The sequence below is a fragment of the Cygnus atratus genome, chromosome 1 (genome assembly GCF_013377495.2).
Source record: "Cygnus atratus isolate AKBS03 ecotype Queensland, Australia chromosome 1, CAtr_DNAZoo_HiC_assembly, whole genome shotgun sequence".
Lineage (NCBI taxonomy): Eukaryota > Metazoa > Chordata > Aves > Anseriformes > Anatidae > Cygnus > Cygnus atratus.
In genome coordinates this window covers 188931013-188958854 of record NC_066362.1, presented here as the reverse complement: position 1 = coordinate 188958854, position 27842 = coordinate 188931013, and the positions used below count along the sequence as shown (strand labels likewise).

Genomic DNA, 27842 nt, shown 5'->3' with positions numbered 1-27842 from the left:
TTGGCTTATTCTAAATCTTTTGAAACAGGAAACATTTTTCTTTTATGTGCGTGAACTCCCAAACCCACCCCACCCCTCCTCCCCCATGCTTCTACTTTTCTTTTGGGGAATATACATGCTGGTACTTTTCTTGACTGGAAAACTATTCAAACTAAAGAAGCGGGCACTGAAGCACAGGATTTAAACTAGGCTTTCTGTCACGTTTTTATTTCAAGTGCAGATTAGATGTAGCTATCTTACTATGTTAGTATTAAATATATTTAATTATGTAGGTATTATGTATTAATACAAAATTGTTATGATACATAGAGTATAATAGATGTAATTATTTAATCATAATGTATCCTTATGTATAGTGAAATATTAAATATTCTTGACAAATAACATGAAGTTTGATGATAAAGGAAAATGGGGGTCTTTTTAACATAGAAAGTCAGCTATACATCTGGTGTATCTGTAAGTAGGAAAAGAAACAAGAAAAAAGAATGGAGATAAAAGGAATAGCAATGAGGTCTTCCTGGAGCATTCTCTTCTCCAGGCTGAACAACCCCAGCTCCCTCCCCCTCAGCAAGCACACAGCAGAGGTGCTCCAGCCCTCTGATCATCCTCATGGCCCTCCTCTGGACTCGCTCCAACAAGTCCATGTCCTTCTTCCAAGGTCCCTCTGGATGACATTCCTTGCCTCCAGCATGTCGACCACACCACCCGGCTTGGTGTCATTGGCAAACTTGCTGAGGGAGCACTCCGTCTCATTGTCCATGTCACTGACAAAGAGATGTAGTCAGTCAGCTTTCTGTTTGATGCAGTCAGATGACAGCCGTGCATTTGACTTGAATTCTTCAGAGTTCAGATATCCCAAGGCAGAAGATTAGAATATCCTGCTCTGGAAGTTTAGTGGGTTTGAGACTTTTGCTTTACTTTTTAGTAAAGGACAAGTGGTGTAAAAGTTCAGACCAAAGAACATAAAGTATAGTTCTTTCTATGATGATTTCCAGTACTGTTGACTGTTGTGGAAGTTATTTGACATGCATGTGCAGAATATAACTGTAAATACATTTTTCTACATGTCTCAGACTGTCTGCAGGTGGAGCTGAATTAGCATAGTAAATCATGCACCAAAATAAAAATTCCAATGCACAAAAGTATGAACCCATTAAAATGTGCTTTAGTCCATTGTCCTGTGTAGAATTGCATAGAGTTCCGTATAAATCAAAGTATACATTTCTGGTTTTCTTCCTGAGAAAAAGCTAACAATTAGCTTCCACAAGCCAACATTAGTTGAATTTCATACCTGGTACAATAAAAGCATTCTCCAAATTGTAAAATAGGACAAAATCATTCTAAATCTGCTTGGACATTCAAGATTTTTTTTATTCTCTTTCTGCAGTATTAGGTTTGGCAACATCTTTTGCCTTCAGGATACTACTGCAGCAACATCTCTCCATGTCTTCTAGTCAGCATAAAAACTGCAGACTGCAAATGAGTCTTTCACTTCTCAATTTGCTTCTTGAAAAGAGTCTATAATACTGAGCTTAAATGTTTGCTCCTTAATTTTTTTTTTTTAAAAGAAGTCTAATCTTACATCTATTCTAGTTCACCTGTCAGGCTTATTTTTGCAGAGTACAGCAGTAAGCACAATGTACACGTGCAGTTTTTAACTTGCTGCCTCACTACTTAGCCTCTTTAAAGGCTCATGCAGAGTTAAACTCCCAGAAATAAAGGACTTATTTAACAAAAATATGTAAAGATACAATCCAAGCAGAAGATAAAAATTAATAAAACACAAAAAATCAACAAAAACTACCAACAAAAAACAAAACTAGCCCTCTGTTACAGTTTGAATCTGCTTGATAGAGGTGTGGCAGCAAGGAGTTGGGAGATAACAGCTGATGCAGAGATTGAAACACTGATAAGATGATTGGGAACAGACCCACAGCCAGCTGTTCATGTTCACATATGGAAAAATTTAGTTGAAACCAGACACAAGGGCCTGCTGTGCACTGACACTCTGGGCAGTTGGATACTTATAAATAAGTCCTTTTATTTTTATCTTGTCTTGCTTAGTCATTTTGATATTTTTCTATATTAGAAGTATACTTGTTCATGCGCTATTAAAAGTTAACTATTTGGGGTTTCAAAGCTGTTTTGAACCTCCTTGTATGTGTTGGCATAATGAAACAGTCTAGGCAGGTGTGTTTTAAAGCCTTGTGTATTTGGGTTCCTATCACTTTCTGCTCTTACATTTTATTTTGTTTATATTCCAAAATGTTGCTTTTGGAATATTTTCCACCTTGTGTAAGTAACTATTTAAAATGATCACATTTTTATAGCTCAAATAGGTGCAACATTATCTTCTAAACACTTCTTTCTATTTATATGTTTAAGATTAAGTCCTCGTTTAGCTCACTGTTTTGCTCAGGTTTAGAAGATGACATCCCTTAATGAGATACTCACTTTAGCCCTGTTCTTAGGAAGGAGCAAGGTCTCAGTCTATCCCAAAATGGCCTGCTCTCCTATCCCTTATAAATTTTTAAAAAAACATCGCAAAGACATCTAAATCAAAATGCTTTGGAGAAGAACACTAGAAAAATTTGTTTCCATCATTTCTTGTTTCATAACATATTATACCTTCTAAAAGCAGTGGAAAGTCAGGAGAAGTGAAAAAAAAAAAAAAAAACTCTTGAAAACGTGATGTTTCTATTGCATCATTACTCAAGCTCACAAGTGACTAACATGCACAACAAGAAGAATTAAAAAGATATGAACATTTTTCCTTCAGTTCTCAGCAGTCCAGAGATGACTAGTGACTAACTACCTTTTATATCTTTTGAACATTTGTTAATAAAATTATCCCCCAGTTTAATTCTTTGATAATTCAGTTGTGTTTTGCATTCAGTGATTCTAGTAGATACTTAGTTGTAGGGTTTTTTTTTTGTTTGGTTTGGTTTGTGTTTTTTTTTTGTTTGTTTGTTTTGTTTTTATTTTTTCATTTGATAATTCCAGTAGGTGTAATATTTGATATGAATTTTATTTGTCCAAAGTATCTGCTGTTTTATCATTAACATAGGTTGCTATCATTTTATTATTTGACCTTTCTGAACTCTTATCAAGGGATTATTTAATATTCTATACAGGAAAACTTGGTTTTATCTGCTGTTGTACACCCTTACACATCCAATTTTAGCTATATTTGCTCTTTTCCATATAATCACAGTTGTTCAGCAGTAGAGGACTTCTATTCTCAGTTAGCTTCATTTTTAAGTATGGAGAAGGATATCTCTTGCAATGTAATTTTGGGAATACAAGAGAGTTGGGGTATCTTGTTTTCTTCTGAAGAGGGAGTGTTACTGACACTGACCAGCTTTTAGAGAAGTTGATACAAATAGGACCAAAGGACTTTTATGTCTCTTTTAGTTGGATGAATTAGTTAAACTGATAAATGGTGGTGATTGTCTTCTCCACCACTTTGTTGTCTTTTACTTTGAGGGATGAGCAGTTTTTGAAATTTTGTAGGTATACGCAAAATTTTGGTTAAAACTGTAAACCATTTATATAAAGAAGTGACATATTTTGATGTTAGAATATTCAAACCACAATTTATGTATCTTTTTTCATTGTTTTCTCATGGTGTAAGTTTTTGTGTACTTCTTGAAATTAATAAATAATTATGTTTGTATTATAAATCTGGAATTACAGGAGTTTATAATTACCTACTACTTGAAACTCAGCCTCTAAATCCTGTATTTGGTTCTTGCTCTAGTTGGGCAAGTATTGGTATGAGGAGTCCTGTCAATGTGGAAGATAAATACGTTTGGTTAGTTACCTTTCCAGGACTAAGTTGCCAGGCACTGACTTTCAAAATCCAAATGAAAAGGAGGTTGGAAGCTTTTTGTGAGAAACAGGACATCAAGTTTCTTGGACTGGGACAATAATTACTTGACTCCAAGGAAGACCTAAGTTGTCATACAGATGCAGTGAGGCCCATGACTTAAGCCATTGCTCACTACACTAACACACTCTAATAGTAGATGGAATATTAACATTGCAAGAGAAATCTTATTATTTTTCACATAGATTTTAGACTAAGATTTATTTCCCATTCACTATAAATAATGCTGATGATCCTGTTTTCAGTCCAAACAGGAGCTGTGTGTCCAGTGGTTTTTTTTGTTTGTGTTCCGTGAATTTTGGTCTATCACTTGTAAGATGTGGTCAGTTAAAGTACTCAGGAGGACAGTTCAGAATATACCCTGTTCTTTTCCCCATATCCATGAAAAATTTTCCTTTTTCTTTCTTTTCATTTGAATAGGAAGACAGCTGCCTTCAGATGATACAGAATTCACTGACAGTTGCTCTTGCTCCAATCGTGCTTCATGAGAACTTCAGAAGATACTAACTGAGGTATTTATTTGTTCTTTTCATTTTTAGAATTTCTACTTTGCAGATATTTGATAGGTAGAAGAACAGACAAAAGACATCAGGAATATAGACCAAGAGGAGTAATCAGACAGGGAAAATAGCACAGGAGTTCTGTCCATAAACAGCTACAGTGGCATGTAATCTAATCTCTTTCTATAGCTAGGCACTATGTTAGGATATATATACATAAATTGAGAAATCAGTTAATTACAGATATGCCAAAAGGAAACCTATTAAAGTGCAGTTAAAATGTTGCTTTTGTTTTGGTCTTCTATCCACTTTTATGTGGTCCTCTGCTTATCTCCAAGAACGGACAAACAGTTTTGCAAGAAATTGCTGGATGTGAATGCCCGATCACCTAAACAATACCTGTCTTGAATCTTTCAAAAGCATCCAGTATTTATAGGTTTCTTCCTCTCATACTGACATGGATTTTCAATTAAAGAGAAGCTTTTGTGTTAACACAATACTCAAATGTTTTCATCCCATTTTTCATAAATCCATGAGTTTAAATATAAAAGCTATTTTAAAGATGTTTATAAATATTTCATTATGACAACTATTTTTCTTTTTTGTCAGATATCAATGAATTAATTCATTTGTATAGAAAAGAACTACTTCATTTGTATATATAAACAATCTGATAAAGGATTAAAGGCCACAGAATTCATAAAAGAAAAAAAAATATCTTGTAAGCCTGTGATCAGTTGGATTTGTGTCAGTCCTAAATTTATGATCTGCAGCTGTTGAATGTCTGATAGGAGCTTCATCTTTTAGAGCATGATAACAGTGTGAGTGCAGTGCTAGAAAAAAGGAAACATTCTGGTTTGAGAAATAAAATTGTCCAGACATATGGATGATGATTACAATGCCTCACATAGCACACATCTACTGGACTTTTATTCAGTAAATCTTACAAATGTATGTTTTAATGGGTTTAAAACTGCAGACAGTTACCAGCATAGATTCTGAAGTATCATAGGTTGAACAGAAAGTCTGTGGTTCAGTGTTTGTATAGTCAGTTTAATGTAATCAGTGCAGGGCTGAAATTCTTGTTTTCTGCATTTGAAAACTCAAAGCTTAAATGACACGTAAGAAAGGTGTCTCATAATTTCTAAAAGATCATCTTAAAACATCTCATATATGAAACTTCTTTTTGTTTGTTTTATAAGGCTCTTGGTATTTATATACATCTTTCTTAAATATCAAGAGTAGCTTAACTTTTGGGGAAGGTTAATAACTGTTAATGTAATTGTTATATAAAATTCATATGTACTATTATAACTATGTTATAATCTATGTATTTGGTTTTTGAAAGGAACTTTATATACCAGCCAGTAGAATAATGGTTAGAATAGCATTAGTATTAAAAATAGTATTTATCAAAAAATGACTTAAAATTTAGTTGGATATTACACATGGATTCAGAAAAGAAAACAGAAGTCCTTTTGTTCCTATTTTTTATTTTGTGCTCTTAACAGCTATGCTAATAGTATTTACATTCAAATTCTGTGAAGTGCTGCATATTCTTAGATTTTAATAAAGCAGTTGGGTTTTTTGATAAAACAGGTTTTGCCATTTTAGTATGCATTATGGATTGGTTCTATCTTACAGTGGGACAGTTCATTTCTAGAGTCAGCACACAACCATTTTAGCAGTAGAATTGGCTGCTTATGTCACAGATTAAAATTAGCTGTGTCTGTATGCCAGAGCAACAGGATGGAATGTAAAACACAGCCAAACATGTGAGCAAATTTTCTTCCAGTGATATTTGGCCAGGCCTAAAATATCTTCCACTCCAGATTTGCAAGTAGTGGAAAAGTTAGACAATTCTCTCTTGGGAAGGGTCTGATTGTAGTTTATTCAGAAGTCCACATTCTTTCAGATCTCTAAGGTAAGTAACATATTTTTAGATTTCTTTTTATTTCATGTTAAAATGTTAGCATATTAATGATCAAATTGGTTTTGGTTTGGTCTTTGCTTAATCTATGGATATTTTGAACTTCGCTCCAATCTGATTTTCTGTGCAACATATCAGGCTTTTTCTGTCCTCAATTAAGAATCATGTTGCTGCTTATACAATCCTTTTTAGGACCTAAATTTAAGTTTTAATTTTTATATAGTTATAGTTTTAGATTCTGTTAATTTAAGTATGTTTGTTTTAACACTTAGAGGTGGTATTAAGTTGCAAAGTATAAACTTGCACTTGTGTAATATTAAGAAGCTAACTTTTAGTACTTTTTAAATTCTGTACAGTATCTTAGGAGTACTCACAGATATTTTTATACATATATAAATCTGATTTGCAGAAGTATATATCTGATGTCTGTAGTTTGAAGTTTTTCTGTTTATCTATCACATACTGAAAGTTAAATTCAGTAAAGAATGGATTCCTTGCTTCTGCTGAACACTTCTTTTTGGTATGACAGTGTGATACTAAACTTCTGTCTGAGGAACTGTTATCAAAATGAATTATTACTTCTTTGGATGTGAATCCAGCTTACTTGCATTAATAAGTAGTGTAAAACTGTGTATACAGAACTCCTTTTACAGGTTTGTAGTCACCTTGAATTCAAATATACTTTCTCTTGGATAATTTCAATGACTGCAAGAAAATGGCTAAGTAAATATCAGTGGGTTAGTGACATATTATCAAATGATTTAGTGGAAGACACTTGGTGTGTCTCTGTCAGGTGCTAGCACTGAATATTTAATCATGCATCAGAATGAACTTTGTTATTACCAAAGTATAGGAATGTGATTTGACTGCATCAACACCAGTCACCTAACCTCCTTTTATAGAGACATGGGAGGTTTTACCAGATCTAAAATACATTCTTGAGGAGGTGGCGAATCATGTCCTGGCCTCTCCATTTTCCATGGAGGGGGCCTAGGTAGCTCTGGCTGTTATCTGTGATTAGTAAGGTGAATTCTGGTCTGCATAGCTACATCCAAACGGGTGAACTGTAATAACTGTGTGCCAAAGAGTCCTGGAAGGTTTCAATTAGTTAAGATTTTTGTAGTTTTCAGTTGCAATGCAGAGTCAGCACTGATGCTACCTTGGCTAAGCTGAATGTCTGTTTACCACCTACCTAAACAAATGTGGTACACATGTATTAGATACAGACCTCCTTTTGATTTCGTAATGAAAAACAAATGATGCTGTTATACCACCAAAGTGTAAGAACAACAGCATGGAATTAAATTAAAAATCAAAGGCTCCAAGTTTCTGTGTCTCTGTGGCGCAATGGGTTAGCGCGTTCGGCTGTTAACCGAAAGGTTGGTGGTTCGAGCCCACCCAGGGACGGGCTGCAAGGTTTCTGGTCGTGATCTTATGGAATGTGAGCCTGACAAATAGCAAAGTAACGACCCTCACCTTTAGAAGAGCCACATTCCAGCTCTTTAAACATTCCATTAGTGGATGAGATCCCCTGGGAAACAGTCCTCAGGGACAGACGAGCTGGTAACTCTTGAAGGACACTTTTCTTAGAGCACAACAGCTGTCCATCCCCGTGCCTAAGAAATCAAGCAGGGAAGGCAGGAAATGGAACAGCTCAGCAAGTACCTGATGGGCAAACTACAGCGTAAGAGAGAAATGCACAGGCAGCGGAAGCAGGGACATGGGGCCTGGGAAGAGCACAGGGATGCTGTCTGCACATGCAGGGATGGGATCAGGAGAGCCAAGGCACAGATGGAACTGAGCTTGGCAAGGGATGCAAAGAATTAAAAAAAGTGATTCTAGAGCTACCTTGCTTAAAAAAGAAAGGCCAAAGAGAGTGTTCCCATCTGACAAACAAGAAGGGAGAACTGGTAACGACAGACATGGAGAAGGCTGAGGTACTCAACAGGTTCTTTGCTGCAGTCTCAGCAGGTTCTTTGCTTCAGTCTCCACTGCCAGTCAGGCTTCCCACAGCTCTCAAGTCCCTGAACCTCTGGGCAGGGGCTCGGGCAGCAAAGTCCCTCCCACCACTGTAAGCAAAGAGCAGGTTTGAGACCACCTGATGGAACTGAACAGGTACAAGTCTATGGGGCCCGAAACTGTGCATCCCAGGGTCCCGAGGGAACTGGTTGATGGAGTGCCAAGCCTCTCTCCATCATGTTTGAAAAGTCCTGGCAGTCAGGTGAAGTCCCTGGTGACTGGAAAAAGGGAAACATCACTCCCATTTTTAGAAGGCGTAGCAAGGAGGACCCAGGGAACTACAGACCAGTGAGCCTCACCTCTGTGCCTGGGAAGATCGTAGTATCATAACATCACAGTATGGTTTGGGCTGAAATGGACCTTAAAGACCATCTAATCCCAATGGCCCTGCCATTGGCAGGGACACCTCCCACCAGACCAGGTTGCTTAAAGCCCCATCCAGCCTGGCTTTGAACACCTCCAGGTATGGGGCATCCACAGCTTCTCTTTGCAACCTGTTCCAGGGCCTCACCACCCTTTTAATGTATAATCATAAAGTTCCAATAATAGAAGATAAAATACTGAAATAAGTTTGTAATTACACAAATATATGTGGCCATACTTAATATTGAAGATCTTCATGCAAAAAAATGTTCTTATTAATGGGAAAACAGTTTTCAAAGAACAGTTGAAAGGAAAAAAATGAATAAATTGTATCATACAAACCCAAGCCTCTGCCAAAAGTCAGAGAATAATTTTCTGGTCATATAAGTTTCCTCTTTTTTGAGCAGCATTTGAGATTTATTCCAAAAGTAATGCCTTTTGTATGAGATTCAAATCACAGGTTCTGACATCTTGCAGTTTTTAATTGTTTTCATGTGTTGGAATTAAGTAACCTGGATTTCCTGTGGATTTAATTCTCAAAGTTGATTCTCTTAGATGTTTAATGAGGTTACTGGTGGTTTTCCATAACAGGGACATTTACAGGGTGTTTCCTCATGCAGGTGTTCTAATATTTAATAAGTGTCTTCTTGTCCACTGCAGTCTCTCAGTGGAGACTTTAATGGGCTTTATTCTACTGTTTTAAGTCTCATTTTCATGAAGCTTGTAGCAATGTATGATTACATCCTAAATTTTTCAATGATTCTAATATCTTTTGGGAAATATTTTGCAGAATATTCTCATTATTATTATTTTTATTGTTATTATTGTTATTATTATTATGTACTGGTCTTGATTACTCCTCTCATTGTCTTAATAGTCGATCCAATCTGCGATGTTTCAGATTTCAAGTTTGTTTCAGTACACGGAGGGCATCACAGTTTATCCAAATAAGATATGTCATTGGATATTGGTAGTTAATAGTATTCTCCAGTCCCTGCTGGCCTGCTTAAAGTACCTATAAATCAGTAAGAATTGTCTTTATTATGGGGCTTGAATTTTACTTGGAAAAACAGGGAAGAAAATGGACAGATTGAATGTTTACGAGCAAAAAGTAACAGGGAGGATTATTTTAATATCAGCATTCCCTGGGGGCTGAAAAATCACAGGAAGATATTTGGGAGACTGGTAGAAAAGGTTGTAGTTACTGTTTGCCTGACTGAAAGTTTTCATTTGTTGATTGGGGTCTGGCCTGAATGCCAAACAAGAGAGGGAACATATTGAACACACCCAAAAGTCAGCATGGATGAGGCAGATGAGGCTATATCAGATTTGGTTCCCTCCACATAGAATCATAGAATGGATGTTCATCCTCTGATCATCCTCATGGCCCTCCTTTGGACTCGCTCTAATACTTCCATGTCCTTCTTGTGCTGGGGGCCCCAGAGCTGAACGCAGGGCTCCAGGTGGGGTCTCACGAGAGCAGAACAGAGGGGGAGAATCACCTCCCTCGCCCTGCTGGCCTCGCTGCTTTTGGTGCAGCCCAGGATACAGGTGGCTTTCTGGGCCGCAAGCATACATTACAGGCTCATATTGAGCTTCTTGTCAACCAACACTCCCAAGTCCTTCTGTTCATAGCTGCTCTCAATCCATTCTCCACCCAGCCACCACCGCATTCCTGTAGTAGTATCCAGATAAGCCTTGTACCTTCTTGTCGCACTGAAAGGCTTCTAACACGTATTCCTGTTCCACAAAAAGACAGTCATATTTGAGGGCTAGAGATGCATGTTTACCCAGAGGGGACCCTCAGCCAAGTTTTATGTGATATGGATGAAGTTTTATGAAGGATGGATGTAGTATACAATTTTACGTAGATGGAGACAGCTTTATGTAGTATGGGCAGCTACACAAACCAGGATAGGAGATGGTACATTTTTGCTGCTCATGCTACATTTCATTTTGCATGATTTCATGAGTCATTTAACAGCTATGTTCGGTGCATGTAAGAAGATAATGCTGGTAAGCAGAAATGCAGTTCATTTAATACATTAGCATAACACAGAAGAAACTGTTAAAAGTTATACTTGATAAAACCATTGCTTGTGTTTATCTGAGTACCCCAAATTCTTTTTGAATTTTATATTTCATTGAAATTCTGTTAGTAAAAACTTTCTGAGTCTGTGAAAAGTACTTAAAAAATAATTATTTCCATATCTTTTATTAATTTTGCTTTTAGTTACACAGTTATTGAACTGATAGTGCTGTGATTCACAGCTGGTAATTTGCTTTGTTAACTGATTTTAATTATGTTTATGGAAGATAAAGCCATATCCCCTTAGTCATACTGAAAACATCTAAAATGCTAGCTAAATTAAGAACATTAAAATTACTGTCATCCTGTATCAGAAATACTCAAGTATCTAGTAAAATATGACTTTAACTCAGGAGAAAATTCAAACCTGTAAGTCTAGAAACTTGTCTAGAAATAAACTTTGAATTTGGGCTGTTGAGTAAGTGAAACATATAAATGGCTAAATAGTAAAATAAGGAAAGTAAAGAGTGCAGAAAGCTAAATTAGTTTCTCATCCTTTGCTTTATCAGAAAATATAATTTTTTTGATACCTTTCCATTCACTTTGTGACTTTCTTCAGCATTCCCTTGGAACTTTCTGTCCCTATTTTACAGTGTCCACTTATGTTTTAGTTTTCTTTCCTGAATGTACCCATTATTTAGCCTTTTCCTTTTATCCTCAAGTCTATTCAGTATTGAATTTACTGTACCAAGATCTAGCACCATGTACCTTCATTTTGTAATAAAATTGCACATAGAACGTTGTGTAGACTTTCCAAGAATCTGAGGTTAGAAAGCCTAATTTGTGGCTCTTTCTGTTCCTGGAGAAACGCTTAAATGAGAAATCACCATTCAGTGAAGTAAGTTGTTCTCTTGAAATAAGAATCTAATTCAACCTGGAATGCGTGTAGTAAGCAGTCTGAACATGTACATAAGTGACAAAGAACCTTTCTTAACAGCATGTCAGAACCTGTTCTTCAGCATGACATGCAGTTTTCTTTGGACTTACAAGAAATAGTTTAGGTAGTAGGTCTTAAGCCTCTAATTCTGTTGTCACAACTGTGATACAAGTTTCAAAGCTCTGAAACTAGTCAGTTGCTCATTGTTCATGGTCACAATTGTAAATAAAACTGTAATGGGTGCATACATAGCAGAAAGCAATTAGTAGACTTTCCTATTACTTTATTCCAAGTTTTTTTTTTATCTTCTGGGTTGATTCTCTGATCTCAGACTATAAAACCGATGGACATGTTTAACCTGAATTTAAAAAGACAAGTTATACACATGCTCTATGAATGTTTTTCCCATATACATCCAAAGAATGACTTTAGAAACTAGAGACATGCTTTCTGGAGAATGCAATGTGCTTGTTCTTTGATCCTAACAGAAAATGTTTTCAATTTTCCCAAAGTAGGATCTTTAAAATTAAGAAATGTGCAAACTATAAGTCTTACTTTTCAGATCACAGTATTAGATTTACTGATGTAAATCAACTTCAATGGAAAGTTAGGAATTTTAGTAATAACCATTTATTTCCATTTCAGTTAAAATATTTCCTATGAAAAATATCTACTTTGAGATACAAAAAGTGTATATGTTATGTTGAATGAGAGATTTTCCTCTGGTTTATTTTGGAATGCATACATACTCTACATGCACTTCTAGCTTTTGTTTATGCTTCATTTATTTTTACAGCTGAGTGAAAGATTAGCTATGTATTTTATTACTCTAACATCGTACCTGTTGGTTTTAATCCAGAAAGTAGCATATTCATCAAAAAGAAGTGCACAAGAAAACACGTTTTACTGTGTTCTTCATCTTCTGTGTTTTTGCATTATTGCTTTGTCATAGTCACTGAAGAAACATAGAGTCGGTTGCTACCTAAACATGTGAAGTCAACATCACCAAAAATAGCTTCTGCTGTACGTGTCATTTGATGATTTCCTTATGTTTCTAATACACATTTAAATGAATCTGTTTTCTCCTGTGTAAATAAAATACGTAATAAAGCCTTTATGTCCAGGACTTCAGTGCAAAAGAAGCACATCAATTTGTGTTAATTAACATTAAAAATTCATCAGAAAAGGGCAGACATCTAAAATATATAATGAGACATAGTATAAATAAGAAAGTATTTTGCTTCCTTCACAACTGAAAATGAAAGTGAATTTTGAAATTGTAGTTTAGTTACATGTTAAAAAGGCACAGTTAAGGCTTTCTAGATGAAAAGTCAAATAATTCTTGTTTCATATTTTTAAAATCCTGTCTGTGATCAATCACTTAAATTAGGAAGGGAAAACACAAGGATTTCTAGCCTCTGCATCTAGTTCCATTGCTTTTTTCTTCAACGTATTTCCAACTTATGATTCAAAAAAGCTTCACAGAGTAGCATTATATCTCCATTTAATATGCAAAATTATTTAACAAGGCTAAATGCACAACTTTTCAAGGTTCTCAACCAACATAGGACTGGACTGGAGAAAGGATTTAGTGGTATTTTTATACATGAGAACCACCCAAACTTGTCAGGTTGTTTTTTGTGGTAAATGGATATCAGAGAGTAAAAAGAGTAGTCAGAGAAGCAAACATGTAACATGCACACAAAAATGAATTATATGTGTTCCTGTTCATTTGTGGAAGAAACTGGAGAACTTTCTGTGCTAGGACCCCACTGTATGGAGTATTCAACAAGGGATCTATTTCAGACTGGAAGAACTATTAAAAATCTTATCTGTATGGGACATATAAATGAAATACATAGTAATGTTTCAAAATCAGAAGATATTCACTGAAGACCTCTAAAAGTACTCAAGAATGAAATAGGTGAATTATTAGTGGTGATAAAAGGCCATTTGTGAAGGCTGGGAGAATCCTAGATTAATCTAGTCCAACCGTCTGCAGTACTTGATGAGGAACTTCATAGCAGACTCTTAGCAGAACATCACTTGTCCTTTGATCTGTCTCCTTTGATCCTTTCCCATAAACCCTTGAATGTCTCCTTTTCAGTTTCAAAGCAAAACTGTATGCATTTGACTCATCCCTTTGCACAGAATGCAACCCTTTTCCACCATGCCTCCCCAGCCTTTCTCTCCTGAGTGCTTCTAATCCATCCATTGCAACTCTCCGGTCATGTAGGCTATCCAAGTGTATTTCTGTAAGTCCAGTGGGGTCATTGCTCTAAGACTGTGCATGGACTTCTAATTGCTGTTGTTTGTTTCCTGTGCTGTCTTCATTCATGTACAGACATTGGAGATGTGCCCCAGTTATGCTGCTTTTATAGAGAAAGGGACAGAGCCTTCTTCATCATGCTGCCCCCCATGCATTCATTTCTCATAAGGATATAGCAGCACTCCCCTGGTACACCTAGATTAAAGCCTTCAACAAGTTACCAGAAATGCTCTTTCTCTACTTGGTCATATGGATCCCATCTCTTCTAAACAGTTCTCATTCCTCTGAGATTCGTGTGGTCATAAAAGCCAAAGCTCAGCTTCTGACACCAGCTGAGCAACGAGGTGTTAACTTGCAGAATGTGTCCACTGCTCTATGAACCTTTCTTTTTGACTGGGAGGGCTGAAAAGAAAAAGCAGCTGGCCCTTTTGCCCTTCACTTTCCCCCAGAGGTTCATAGTCAGGGTCATGCTCAGCGTCACCCTTACGAATATCATTGCTGACCACACAATGAGCCCCAAGGGCCAGATAAGCCTCAGTGTTCCCTCTGCAACACCCTAGGTCTGATCATGCAGCAAGCAGCAAAACTCCAAAAACATAGGTGAGGTCAGTGGATGGGTGTCTCGGTCCCCTCCTAGGGGAAATCTTCAGTGATTGTCATCACCTGTCACTTGCTTGTGCGGGTTGTCACTCTCCTGCTTTTTTTTTTTTTAACTTAGCTGAAGGACATTTCAAGACCAAATGACTGGGAACAAAAATGGCAGTGATCAGTGCTTACCACTGATAAGTGGTAAGCATAAATCACAGAATCACAGAATCATCTAGGTTGGAAGAGGCCTCCAAGATCACCTAGTCCAACCTCTGACCTAACACTAACAAGTCCTCCACTAAACCTTATCACTAAGCTCAACATCTAAACGTCTCTTAAAGACCTCCAGGGATGGTGACTCAATCACTTCCCTGGGCAGCCCATTCCAATGCCTAACTACCCTTTCAGTAAAGAAGTTCTTCCTAATATCCAACCTAAACCTCCCCTGGCGCAACTTTAGCCCATTCCCCCTTGTTCTGTCACCAGGCACCACCAGCTTCGTTGCCCTTCTCTGGACTCGCTTGAGCACCTCGGTGTCCTTCTTGTGGCAAGGGGCCCAAAACTGAACACAGTACTCGAGGTGCGGCCAGACGAACGTGCTAACCGATTGTGCCACAGAGACTGTGCTGGGGAGCAGCACTGCAGCCGCCACCCTGAGCCCAAAAACTGCACTCACGTCACGGACAGGATTCGAACCTGTGTGGGGAAACCCCATCGGATTTCAAGTCCAACGCCTTAACCACTCGGCCACCGTGACTCAAATGTGGCTTCCTGGTTTGCTGTTTCTCAACACTCCTTCTAGATGAAACACCTGCCAACACAGATTCCCAGTTTGTCTCAGAATATTATTGCTGTAATCATAAAAGATGTACTGTCTGTTTGAATATCTTGTCTGAAGTGCTTCATGATTAGAGCTAGTGAGGGCCAGTCGTTCCCGTCCCATGGCTGTTTGTAACATATAAGAATTCCTGTGTGGGATAACTCAGGGGAATCATAAGTCGGGTGTTAAGTTAATATTGGTTGATAAGCAGAACATAAAGACAGAAAATCTGCTTACCAGGGACTTTATAAACTACTTTATATGTACCTTGCCATACTTGAGTCATGGTCTGACACTGGATTTTTAGGGTGTTTTTTTTTGGCCCCTCTCGTTTGAGCAAAATAGCTAGTGTAGGTAGGCCTGAATAGCTTCTTCAGTGGAAGATACACAGGGTTATATACCTAATTAAACCTATCTTGATATTTTGAATAAATAAAAAAGCAATAATGGCAGTTTAAGCCAAAATGCACCCCTTTTTTATTGTACTTGGTTAAATGATGCCTTTTTTTTTTAGGTAAGATCACCTGCTCAAGAGTTTTTCAAAGGAACAGTCTCTTAGGAATAAGTAAAATGTAAGCTAGGCAAACAGAGACCATCAGAAGTTTGCAAGCAACCAGGGAAGAATGCTTTAAGTTACAGTTCTTGAACAGGAGTACAATGTCCCCTGAGTTTAGACTTCCAGAGGTACTTTGGGCTTGTTCCTAGTCCATTGTCATGCAAAGTCACATAGTCTTGCTTAACAAACAAAGGTAATTTCTTACAAATATATTTTTTCTGTAGTCGTCTGGCAACTGCTGTATGTTTCAAGATTTGCTAATGATACTATAAATCCAACTGAATGAGATTTTCTCTGGAGGACAGCAGAGATTTTAATAGATAAGTGAGAATACTGAAATAGTTCCATAGAGCAGTCTGGAAATGAATGGCAGACTCACATTTCCTCTTTTTTTTATTTTTGCCTGACACTTTCTTCCAGGTCTGAATATATTGCTTTGGCAAGTGCCACGAGTTGTGGTGTAAAAATATGTTACCGAGAGTAATAATTTGAATTTCATGAAATGTCAAATTGTTCATTGGGCTACATATCCTGATGGAGCTACGACATGATGCAAAACATTTCACTTCCTTTGGACACTCAGAAGGTGACGACAACCTTTTTCTGTTTCAAGTGAGGAATTATTCCCTTTTATAAAATCAAGAACATTTTTCTGAGGCAAATATTTGAAACTGCGTAGCAGATGGCATTCTTGTTCACCACACAAGGATTTTATAATCTTGGTAATCTCCTCAAAAGAAAGTTAGTGCAATGTCCATTGAATTTAATCCGTGTAGGAAAATGATTATTGCTTACTATTATGGAACTTCTTACTATTCAGTTCAATATATTTAATTAAGACCATTTAAATGGTGTCACAAGCTCTTGTTAACACAAACCAATGAGGGAGAAATAGTTTGCTTAAGTGGACAATGAGGATAACGTTTACTTGAAAGGAGCCGAATTTTATTTTCTTTTTTTTTTTTGAGTATGCCACATACGTGCTAGCAAAGGCTAATCCTCAGCTTTGAAGGCAAATGGCATGACACAGCTTGCATCTGTGTAACTCATTTTCATCCTCAGCAAAACAGAGTGCTCCTCTGGGAGCCCTCATCTGTGCTATGACCAGACCATGAAGTGGCCATAGCCATGTCTGGCAGGGTGCCCAGTGGCACAGGCTGAACTATTCCAGGAGGCATGCTATTGGTTGGACAGTATGGATGTTCACAGTACATGCCTTAACCATGTCTAGTTTACTATTCTAGATGTGAAGTATGAAAATTCTTAGCACAGAAAATGTCCTTGGTTAGCAAATGGGTGACAACATGTACCAAAGTACGCATTTTATACCCTGTGAAAGTCTGTCTGAATTTACCTCAGTTTTTAACCCCAAAAATGACAGTTTGCCATCCCTGAAATAAATGTTTCAGCTAGTCTTTTAAGCTCTGCTCGTACTTTGGTATCTCACAACTTTTCTCCAGACCAGATTCATGTGCAGTCACCACAGAATGACTAGTTATTCTTCTTTAAGGAATATAGAAATGAAGCACAGTTCTTCCTGCAATAGGTTTGGGTCTGGAAGTTGGATATGAGAGCTGAGACCTTTCTCTCACCACCTCTGCTGGAGTCTGTAAGGAAGATAGAGGAAGACTTGATTTTAAGGCAGAGGGAACAAAAGCCAAACAAGGAGAGGAAAGCAGTAGGCAAAGATGGGTTCCTCAAAGAAACAAGAAGAGAGCCGGGTCATCCAAGAGTTTAGGACCTGGAAGAAATGCTAGCAATAGATGTGACAAAAAGGTTGGAATTATCAATAAATGTAAAGATTAAGAGAACAAAAGGAGAGGAGGCATATTAAGATATAAATAATTGAAAACATGGAATAGTTGGACAACTGTTAAGAGTAGTAGTCAGAGAATTAGACTGAAGGGTAAGAATCCGAGAAGACATGAGAAAGAAAATTGAGACTGTGTAAAGGGAAAAAGGAAGATGCTAAGACTGTAAGAAGGTAGAGAAGGAGAAGGAGATTCAACAAAACCTGGGAGAAGCAGCTGATTAGAGAGGAGACTGTCTGTTTAAAATAAGTAAGAAATGGAGAGTTAATTGCATGGGCAAGGGAAAGACAAAGAACACAGGTAAGGATAGCTTTATATGGAAGAGCTGATTCAGTTTCTGGAATACAAAGAAATAAGACAATCCCACCACCCAATGGTCAGAAGGGAATCTGGGATTCCTTAGCATTCTCACTGTCCCGCTATAAATAAATTAGGAAGGAAGTGAAGTGCTCTGCCAAAATATCTGATTCTCCCCTAGTGCTGGTCCATATACAGGATCTACATCCAGTACTGCAACCAGTTTTACCAAGATCTATGTGCTAGATCTAAAGATTTCTGCAGATGAGTCAGTTCAATGTAAATAGTATGTCATACTGGTTTTTCTTTTTCGTTCTTTTGTGATTTTTTTGTGTATGCTTTTGTTTGTTTTTAAACAAAGCAGAAAGCTACATGAAAGAGAAATTGAAAGACTAGGGCTTTCTAAGGGCAGGAAAGTCGAGTATGTAAAGGTCAAAAAAAAATCCAAATTAAGAGCTAGATCCGTACTAGTAGATTCACATGCACCTGTGGAAGAGTCAAAAGGTTATCTGGCAGCCACACTATAAGCTCTATAATTCTCTTAAACAGAGTAGTCACATCCATATTATCACTTATAAATTATAATAAAGCAATTACGATGTTAAATGTCTGCTAAGTATATTTACAAAAGTGCTGCCTTTCCAGCCCATACAGATGTTATGATGGTTGGCTTCAAGCAGGGGTAAGGAGACTGGCAAGGAAAGAATTATTTCTGTTTCCTCTTCTCCATAGGTTTGTAATTAGTTCATCTATTTTTAAACATCAGGTTTTTTAGGTTAGAGGAGGACTTACTTGTGAGCTAATTTGTGTTCTTGGCAAAGAATATCTTGTGTCTAGTTCAGGAACTGCTGGCTGTTAGACTACAAAATTCCCATCTGCTTCAGTGCTAGTTTTCTGGGATTTAGTGTATTCTGTTACAGGAAAACTACTTGAATTGTTTCTTCTGTACTTAAAGGCTTGAAGGGCTGATTTGTGTAAAAAATTGCATTAATTTAGTAAACATTTTCAGTATCAAGTATTGTAGAACCACAAAAGTAATAAACTCAGAGAACAGAGATCAAAAGACAACAGTTTAAACTCCAGTATTGGAAATATAATCAATGTATGAAAAAACAGATCAATAAAAGAAGGGTCAATATTTTTTTATATAGTACTTTAATAATTTACAAGACTTTGCAATGATACAAATTTATTTTAATAAGTATCTTTTCATTAGAAACATGTTCTAGTACTTAGTTCATGCTGGTTTATTTCTCCTTTTTTACCTTTATTTCCATGAATCTTAATTGGTTAAAAAATATTTTTGTTGAATTTTAATCCCCATGATTATTACATGATATTAATGTAATATTCCTGTAATATTAATGACAGGATGGGGGGAATGGTTACCTAAACTAAAAGAGGGGATATTTAGTTTAGAGGTTAGGAGGAAGTTCTTCACTCAGAGGGTGGTGAGGCACTGGCACAGGTTGCCCAGAGAAACTGTGGATGCCCCATCCCTGGAGGTATTCAAGACCAGGTTAGATGAGGCCCTGAGCAGCCTGGTCTCGTGGGTGGCATCCCTGTCAGGAGGGTGGAACTAGATGATCTTTGAAGTCCCTTCCAATCCGAGCCATTCTATGATTCTGTAATTACAACTTCAGAATATTTTCAAAGATATTGTTAAGTGCTGAAATCAATCAACTTCTCATATCAAGTTGTGTTGCCAGTTGTTCCTATTGCTGTTGACTGTCTGACCTTGGGTAGTTGTGTTCCTAGATGTTGGTGTGACTATATATCTACTTCTAATTGTCATGTTTTACTTCTGATTTCAATTGATTGTTATGCTGCCTAATATAGTTATTTTTTAAAATTATTTAAATTGGATGCCTGGGTTACATCACATACCGTAAAAACATAAATTATATGTTGTAGATGGTAAATATCACAACCTTGTCTGGTAACTAAAACAGTTCTTTGGTTTTATATATATGGAGTTATGCTTTATATATAATAAGGTATATAATATATAATTCTATTATTAGTTATTTTATTCAGGGTTATGCCCATTAAGGTGCTTTCAAAGTACCCTAAGAATTCAATGCTAGACTTTTTCAATGAGTTGCCATAATAAAGACTGAACAGAAAGGCCTTGTCTAAATTCCGTGTAGTGTGCATGTCTATTCTGAATAAGAAAATCATTTAGCTGTTACTGAATAAAAGCAATAAAATCCCAGTGAAAAAAAATAAAAAACTCCCTCAGAGAGATTATAGTAAAAATTCAGTAATTTTGCCAGCCATCTTCTGTCTGTTTCTCTTCTTGCAGTTTCTGCTAATACCTGGATCACATTGTAAAGATGTGTTACTTGCAAGGCATAAAAGCCCAAAGGGAAACCTTCCACTTTGACCTGAAGAAAAGCCTTTTGATACCTGGAAAGATCAAATGATCAGAATAAGAGAGCTGCAGTATTCAGTTCTCCGTGTAATTTATAATCCTGTAAAGACTATCATTTGATAATTAGGGGTGGAAACATAAGATCCTCAAGTCATCCTTGTGGTTTTAATTTTGTTTTGTCCTTTCCAGTGAGAAAGCCCTTTACACAATAGACAAAATGAACACTTATTTTCTTATTTTCCATACAGACAGGATTTTTATTAACTTTAAAGAACAGAATCATAGAATGGCTTGGGCTGGAATCATAGAATGGCTTCCTGCTTGCAGTTGAAAACTATTCCACCTTGTCCTATCAATATCTATGTGTGTAAAATGTTGTTTGTTGTTCTCCATCTTTTTTATAGGCCATCTTTAAGTACTATAAGGCCACAATGAAGTCTCCTTAGAGCCCTCTCTTCTCCAGGGATGAGCAATCCCAGCTCCCTCAGCCTGTTTTCACAGGAGAGGTTCTCTAGCCCCTCGATCATCTTTGTGGCTCTCCTCTGGACCCACTCTATTAAGTCTACATCCTTCTTGTGCTGGGAGCCTCAGACCTGGATGCAGCACTCTTAGTGGGCCCTTATTTGTGTAATTACAAACTTATTCCAGAATGGATGAATATTGTATCTTCTATTATTGGATCTTTATGATTATATGTAAAAATTAAAATACAACCTGCTTTTTAGGACTGACTTTTCAAACAGGAAGAAGTTGCATGTTATTAGCAAAGCCATAAAAGGTCAGAAAAGATATTTTGAATGGCTTCCTCTAATGCTGGGCTTAATTCAGAACCACAGAGTGGTTTGGGTTGGAAGGGACCTTAAATACCACCCAGTTCCAACCCCCCCAGGGACACCTTCCACCAGACCAGGTTGCCCAAAGCCCCATCCAGCCTGGCCTTGAACACCTCCAGGGATGGGGCATCCACAGCTTCTCTGGGCAGTGCGTTCCAGTGCCTCACCACCCTCCGAGTAAACATTTTCCTCCTAATGTCTAATACAAATCTCCCCTCTTTAAGTTTAAAACAGTTCCCCCTTGTCCTATTGCTATCTGCTTGTGTAAAAAGTCTTTCTCCATCTTTTTTATAAGTGCCCTTATGTACTGAAAAACCGCTATTAGGTCTCCCCAGAGCCTTCTCTTCTCCAGGCAGAACAGCCCCAGCTCTCTCAGCCTTTCTTCACAGGAGAGGTGCTCCAGCCCCTTGATCATCTTTGTGGCCCTCCTTTGGACTCGCTCAAACAGCTCCATATCCTTCTTGTGCTGGGGGCCCCAGCCCTGGACGCAACACTCCAGGTGGCGCCTCACGAGGGCAGAGCAGAGGGGCACAATCCCCTCCCTCCACCCGCTGCCCACCCCTCTGTTGGTGCAGCCCAGGACGCAGTTGGCCTTCTGGGCTGCAGGCACACGCTGCTGGCTCATGTCGAGCTTTTCATCCACCAGAACTCCCAAGTCCTTCTCTGCTGGGCTGCTCTCAATGAATTCCTCACCCAGGCTGTACTCATGTCTGGGATTGCCCCAGCCCAGGTGCAGCACCTTGCACCTAGACTTGAACCTCATAAGGTTCACATGGGCCCACTTTTCAGGCTTGTCCAGGTCCCTCTGGATGGCATCCCTTCCTTCTGGCGTATCAACTGCACCACTCAGCTTGGTGTCATCTGCAAACTTGCTGAGGGTGCACTCAATCCCACTGTCTATGTCATTGATAAAGATATTAAACAATATTGGTCCCAAGACAGACCCCTGAGGAACACCACTCAGCACCAGCCTCCACCTAGATGTTGAGCCATTGACCACAACTCTCTGGGTGCGACCGTGTCCTGGTTTCAGTTAGGACAGAGTTAATTTTCCTCCTAGTAGCTGGTAGGGTGCTATGTTTTGGATTAGGATGAGAAGAGTGCTGATAACATGCTGATGTTTTAATTGTTGCAGAGCAGTGCTTACACCAAGCCAAGGACTTTTCAGCTTCTCCCTCTGCCCTGCCAGCAAGCAGGCTGGGGGTGCAGCAGGAGCTGGGAGGGGACAGACCCAGGACAGCTGACCCAAACTGGCCAAAGGGGTATTCCATACCATCTGACGTCATGCTGAGCAATATATAGGGGTGGCTAGCCGGGGTGGAGGGGGGGGCCGGCTGCTCGGGGATAGGCTGGGCATCGGTCAGCGGGTGGTGAGCAGTTGCATTGTGCATCACTTGTTTCATACACATTATTATTATTAATACTATTATCATTATTATCATTATTATTATTGTTATTATTATTTTCCTGTCTTAATAAACTGTCTTTATCTCAACTCACAGGCTTCACTTTCCCGTTTCTCTCCCCCATCCCAGAGAGGGAGGGGGGAGGGTGAGCGAACAGCTGTGTGGTGTTTGGCTGCCGGCTGGGTTAAACCACAACAGACCATCAAGCCAATTCCTTATCTACTGAACAGTCCACCCATCAAATCCATCTCCCTCCAATTTATAGTTCAGGATGTCATGTGGGATGGTGTCAAAGGCCTTACAGAAGTCCAGGTAGATGACATCAGTCAGTGTTCCCTTTTCAACAGAAACAGACACTCCGTCTTAGAAGGCCACCAGATTGGTCAGGCACTATTTACCCTTGGCAATGCCAGGCTGGCTGACTTTGGATCATCTCCTTGTCTTGCGTGTGCCTTAACATTGCTTCCAGGAGGATCTGTTCCATGATCTTTGCTATGAGGGTGGTGAGGCCCTGGCACAGGTTGCAAAGAGAAGCTGTGGATGCCCCATACCTGGAGGTGTTCGAGGCCAGGTTGGATGGGGCTTTAAGCAACCTGGTCTGGTGGGAGGTGTCCCTGTCAATGGCAGGGCCATTGGGATTAGATGGTCTTTAAGGTCCATTTCAGCCCAAACCATACTGTGATGTTATGATACTACGATCTTCCCAGGCACAGAGGTGAGGCTTACTGATCTGTAGTTCCCTGGGTCCTCCTTGCTACGCTTTCTAAAAATGGGAGTGATGTTTCCCTTTTTCCAGTCACCAGGGACTTCACCTGACTGCCAGGACTTTTCAAACATGATGGAGAGAGGCTTGGCAACTCCATCAACCAGTTCCCTCAGGACCCTGGGATGCACGGTTTTGGGCCCCATAGACTTGTACCTGTTCAGTTCCATCAGGTGGTCTCAAACCTGCTCTTTGCTTACAGTGGTGGGAGGGACTTTGGTCCCCCAGCCACCGCCTAGAGGTTCAGGGACTTGAGAGCTGTGGGAAGCCTGACTGGCAGTGGAGACTGAAGCAAAGCAGTTGTTGAATACCTCAGCCTTCTCCATGTCTGTCGTTACCAGTTCTCCCTTCTTGTTTGTCAGATGGGAACACTCTCTTTGGCCTTTCTTTTTTAAGCAAGGTAGCTCTAGAATCACTTTTTTTAATTCTTTGCATCCCTTGCCAAGCTCAGTTCCATCTGTGCCTTGGCTCTCCTGATCCCATCCCTGCATGTGCAGACAGCATCCCTGTGCTCTTCCCAGGCCCCATGTCCCTGCTTCCGCTGCCTGTGCATTTCTCTCTTACGCTGTAGTTTGCCCATCAGGTACTTGCTGAGCTGTTCCATTTCCTGCCTTCCCTGCTTGATTTCTTAGGCACGGGGATGGACAGCTGTTGTGCTCTAAGAAAAGTGTCCTTCAAGAGTTACCAGCTCGTCTGTCCCTGAGGACTGTTTCCCAGGGGATCTCATCCACTAATGGAATGTTTAAAGAGCTGGAATGTGGCTCTTCTAAAGGTGAGGGTCGTTACTTTGCTATTTGTCAGACTCACATTCCATAAGATCACGACCAGAAACCTTGCAGCCCGTCCCTGGGTGGGCTCGAACCACCAACCTTTCGGTTAACAGCCGAACGCGCTAACCCATTGCGCCACAGAGACACAGAAACTTGGAGCCTTTGATTTTTAATTTAATTCCATGCTGTTGTTCTTACACTTTGGTGGTATAACAGCATCATTTGTTTTTCATTACGAAGTCAAAAGGAGGTCTGTATCTAATACATGTGTACCACATTTGTTTAGGTAGGTGGTAAACAGACATTCAGCTTAGCCAAGGTAGCATCAGTGCTGACTCTGCATTGCAACTGAAAACTACAAAAATCTTAACTAATTGAAACCTTCCAGGACTCTTTGGCACACAGTTATTACAGTTCACCCGTTTGGATGTAGCTATGCAGACCAGAATTCACCTTACTAATCACAGATAACAGCCAGAGCTACCTAGGCCCCCTCCATGGAAAATGGAGAGGCCAGGACATGATTCATCACCTCCTCAAGGATGTATTTAAGGTAGATCTGGTAAAACCTCCCATGTCTCTATAAAAGGAGGTTAGGTGACTGGTGTTGAGTCTATAATGCATTTTTTATCATTCAGGAAGATTTTGATGTTTTAATTACAGAAGATAGGGTTATAACTGCTTCCAAGAAAGATTTTTTTTAAATAGTAACATTTTCTGCAATTATATTTTATTCTTATTTCCCTTCATTCTAATTTCCCTTTATTCATGAGAAAAAGGAATGAAAAAGGCAGATTTGATCATTCTCTTGTGATTCATTCTACTATTTGGCAGGTAGTGCTGAGGTGCAGAACTCAGGAAGTACTATCAGCTAAAATAATAAATGTAAGTGAATTACTGTGTTTTACTTTTGGGCCTCAATTTGTGGTATATCTCCACTATGAAGGGAATGGAATATCTCCACTATGCTTCATGCTTCCTTTCCCAGCATGAGCAGTGGGAGTTGCCTTTCCCTCTTATCCTGTAAGCTGTGCAACACTCTGATCTCATTGTACTTCCTTATTTTTCAGCAGAATTCTTAATTAGTAATTAGTCTTTTTGTTCCTTCCTTCTTGATTTGTTCACCATTTGAGTAGCAGATACAAAAAAGAGATGTAGGAAGGGATGGCAGTGGACTAAGTGAGGGGGTGAAGGATGGATGAAAGTTATGGCATTGGAATTGACAGTCTTTATGTGCTTGCCACAATTAGCATTTGGATGGCTTCTGAACCCATTGTATCTGACTGCCCTAGGCTGGAAGATCTGAAAGCAATTTCAAGTTTGGGAGTTCACTGAAATTCACCTTCAGTTAAACTATTGCTGGATCCTGAGCTAAATAACTTTTTAGGATCTAGGCTTGACTATTATCCTGAATTTCTCCCGTCGTCTGAGTGGACTACATTAATTCCCTTTGATTTCTCACATACTGGGCAAATACTTTAGGACAAGAATTCTTAATTTCTGTTTTCTAAAATTTGCTCCACTGATGACATCTAGCTTGATGTTCTTTTGAATGGTTGGCCAATAAACAGTATTTCCCTAAAATATTACTAAAAGTATTCATGGAATGGCAAACAGGTTGCAAAATTTCTGGAAGCTGCACAAGTGGGAGATTCCTGACGAGGAGACAGTAACAGTGTATAAGCATGTTCTGTTGTTGGGAAGTGGACAAGTGTAGATCCCTAGTTTCCTCCCCCTTTATTTAAGAGGAAGGGAAGGTTACACTAAGGAGTCCTCCAAGGCTTAACACTCACTACTGATACTGGAGTCCCCACCACAATGTTTCTACATGCTTAACTGTTACTTCAAGCTGGAGTGTCTTAATCTTCTTCAGATCAATTTGCAAGACAGTAGGAGCATCTTAAATTAAAATAGTCCCCTATTAGGTGTGGAGGAAGAAAGAGGAGGGTGTGGGGGAAGTTCTGCATATGGTATTTTAGCTGACCTGTTTATTTTTTAACCTCTTAATGTCCTAAACAGGTTACAAGTAGAGTCAGAATTCACAGAAACAAGTTCCTTCTCTACAAAAAAAAAAAAAAGGCAATTTTGGCATATCATCAAGTATGTTAGTTAAACCAAGCAGCATCTTGGGATAGACAATAAACTTCATTATTGCAGTCCAGAAGTGGGGGGGGGGGGGGGGGGGGGAAGGGTTAAGAGTGTGAAGATCATGTTAAAGAAAATTTCAGTTGGTATATTAAACTGGAAATCAGCATTTGCTCATCTATATATATGTTAGTAACATTTAAGTAGAATGAAACTTTCTTCAGATCTAGGAAATGCAGTATATTTTTCTGCTAGAGGGAGAACATCTCATTAAGCATTGAATCTTAGTTAAGTGAATAGGAATAAAATATTTCTCTATGTCTGCAACAGAACCACATTTTAAACTCTGTTCCATATAGATGTTTAATGCATTTTCCTTTCTTACCAAATCCAACTACTACAGCCAGCTTTCAGATCTGTTGGAGACATCTATCTAGAATTGTCACAAAGATGGAAAAGAGTAGCACATTTCTTGACTCCAAATGCAGCTATAACACCAGTAATTCCAGCACTGTATGCTAGTCAGAGGATGCTGTATCAAAAGTAGTTGCACCTGCTGTTCAGCAAGTAACTTGGATGCAAGTTAAGTACCTTTAGTGATAATTTATACCTACTATCAATATTTAGGAAACCTGTAGTAGATCAAAAACAATATGAGAAATAAACTACTTTTACTTCTCTGTATAAATGTCATAGTTAGGTCCAATATTCAGACTACAGTTTGCAATCCCATCAATGACTGTTCAGGAGCATTTTCTCAAGAAGCACAGTCATTTCCTGACTTAATTCTGATCGGTGCACAAGGTTTCTTTGTTGTTAAGGAGAGTATTGTAACACTGGCCACATTGATGCTGGAGCAAATAACTTTGATGGAACGGCCACAGCCAAAGAATCTCAGTCATTGTTCTTAACCTTAAAAAGGGATGCTACATAAAGCAGCCTGTTAAAAGGAAAGAAATTTTTACATGGTGACTATTTCAAAGTATTGTATTGGATGCTCAGGGTAAATACATACTTAAAAGACATTGGAAGGACCTAGAAGGTAAACCAGCAGAGCTAAAAATTAGGACAAGAGAAGTTATTAGAAGTAGGAAGTTATTCATAATAATACATTAGTTGTATCAAATGGGGAAAACAAGAATCAAAACCCCAGTAGGTTATATGTAAAAGCACAGTATGGGAGTCCAAACAGTAGTCTAGAACTTGAAAAAAAAAAAAAGAAAGAAAGAAAGAAAGAAAGAAAGAAAGAAAGAGAAAGAAAGAAAGAAAGAAAGAAGAAACGTAAATCTTTTTTTTTCAGTTGCATCTGCCTAGTAGTTTCGCTTACTTAGTCTTTCAATTCTGAAGGAAGTATCATGAATACTATAAATGAGATTGAATAGTACAGACATTAGACAAATAATAATTTCTAATATACCACTTCAGCCTATGCTGTGACTACCTTTCAGCTATTACAGTAGTACTTAAAATGTGCAAAGCTGTTAATTGTGACCATCTCATGGTTATTATGTAAATTTGCACCATGGGGTATGCAAATAGTTAACGAGGTCATATGAATTTCTCTGCTGGTTTCAACAAATTACGCTGCAGGGATTCATCTCTT

The 27842-nt window shown here is 38.5% G+C and overlaps 1 protein-coding gene and 3 non-coding genes across 9 annotated transcripts in view; 2 read left to right on the top strand and 2 right to left on the bottom strand.

Moving 5' to 3' along the window:
• The window catches only part of SGCG (sarcoglycan gamma), a 136989-nt gene that overhangs the window by 35774 nt on the left and 73373 nt on the right, over positions 1–27842 (top strand). For 2 of the 6 annotated variants that reach the window (XM_035542543.2, XM_035542540.2), the window contains exon 2: positions 4310–4401. The gene's annotated coding sequence lies outside the window, so the exon portion shown is untranslated. Of the gene's footprint in view, positions 1–4309; positions 4402–6186; positions 6314–24997; positions 25040–27842 lie in introns of those variants that run through there. The other 4 variants (XM_035542541.2, XM_035542547.2, XM_035542548.2 and 1 more) reach the window with 4 other exon arrangements.
• Positions 7653–7726, top strand: TRNAN-GUU (transfer RNA asparagine (anticodon GUU)). Its single transcript has one exon. It is a non-coding gene; the product is annotated as a tRNA-Asn (tRNA).
• Positions 15200–15281, bottom strand: TRNAS-UGA (transfer RNA serine (anticodon UGA)). Its single transcript has one exon. It is a non-coding gene; the product is annotated as a tRNA-Ser (tRNA).
• TRNAN-GUU (transfer RNA asparagine (anticodon GUU)) lies at positions 24226–24299 on the bottom strand. Its single transcript has one exon. It is a non-coding gene; the product is annotated as a tRNA-Asn (tRNA).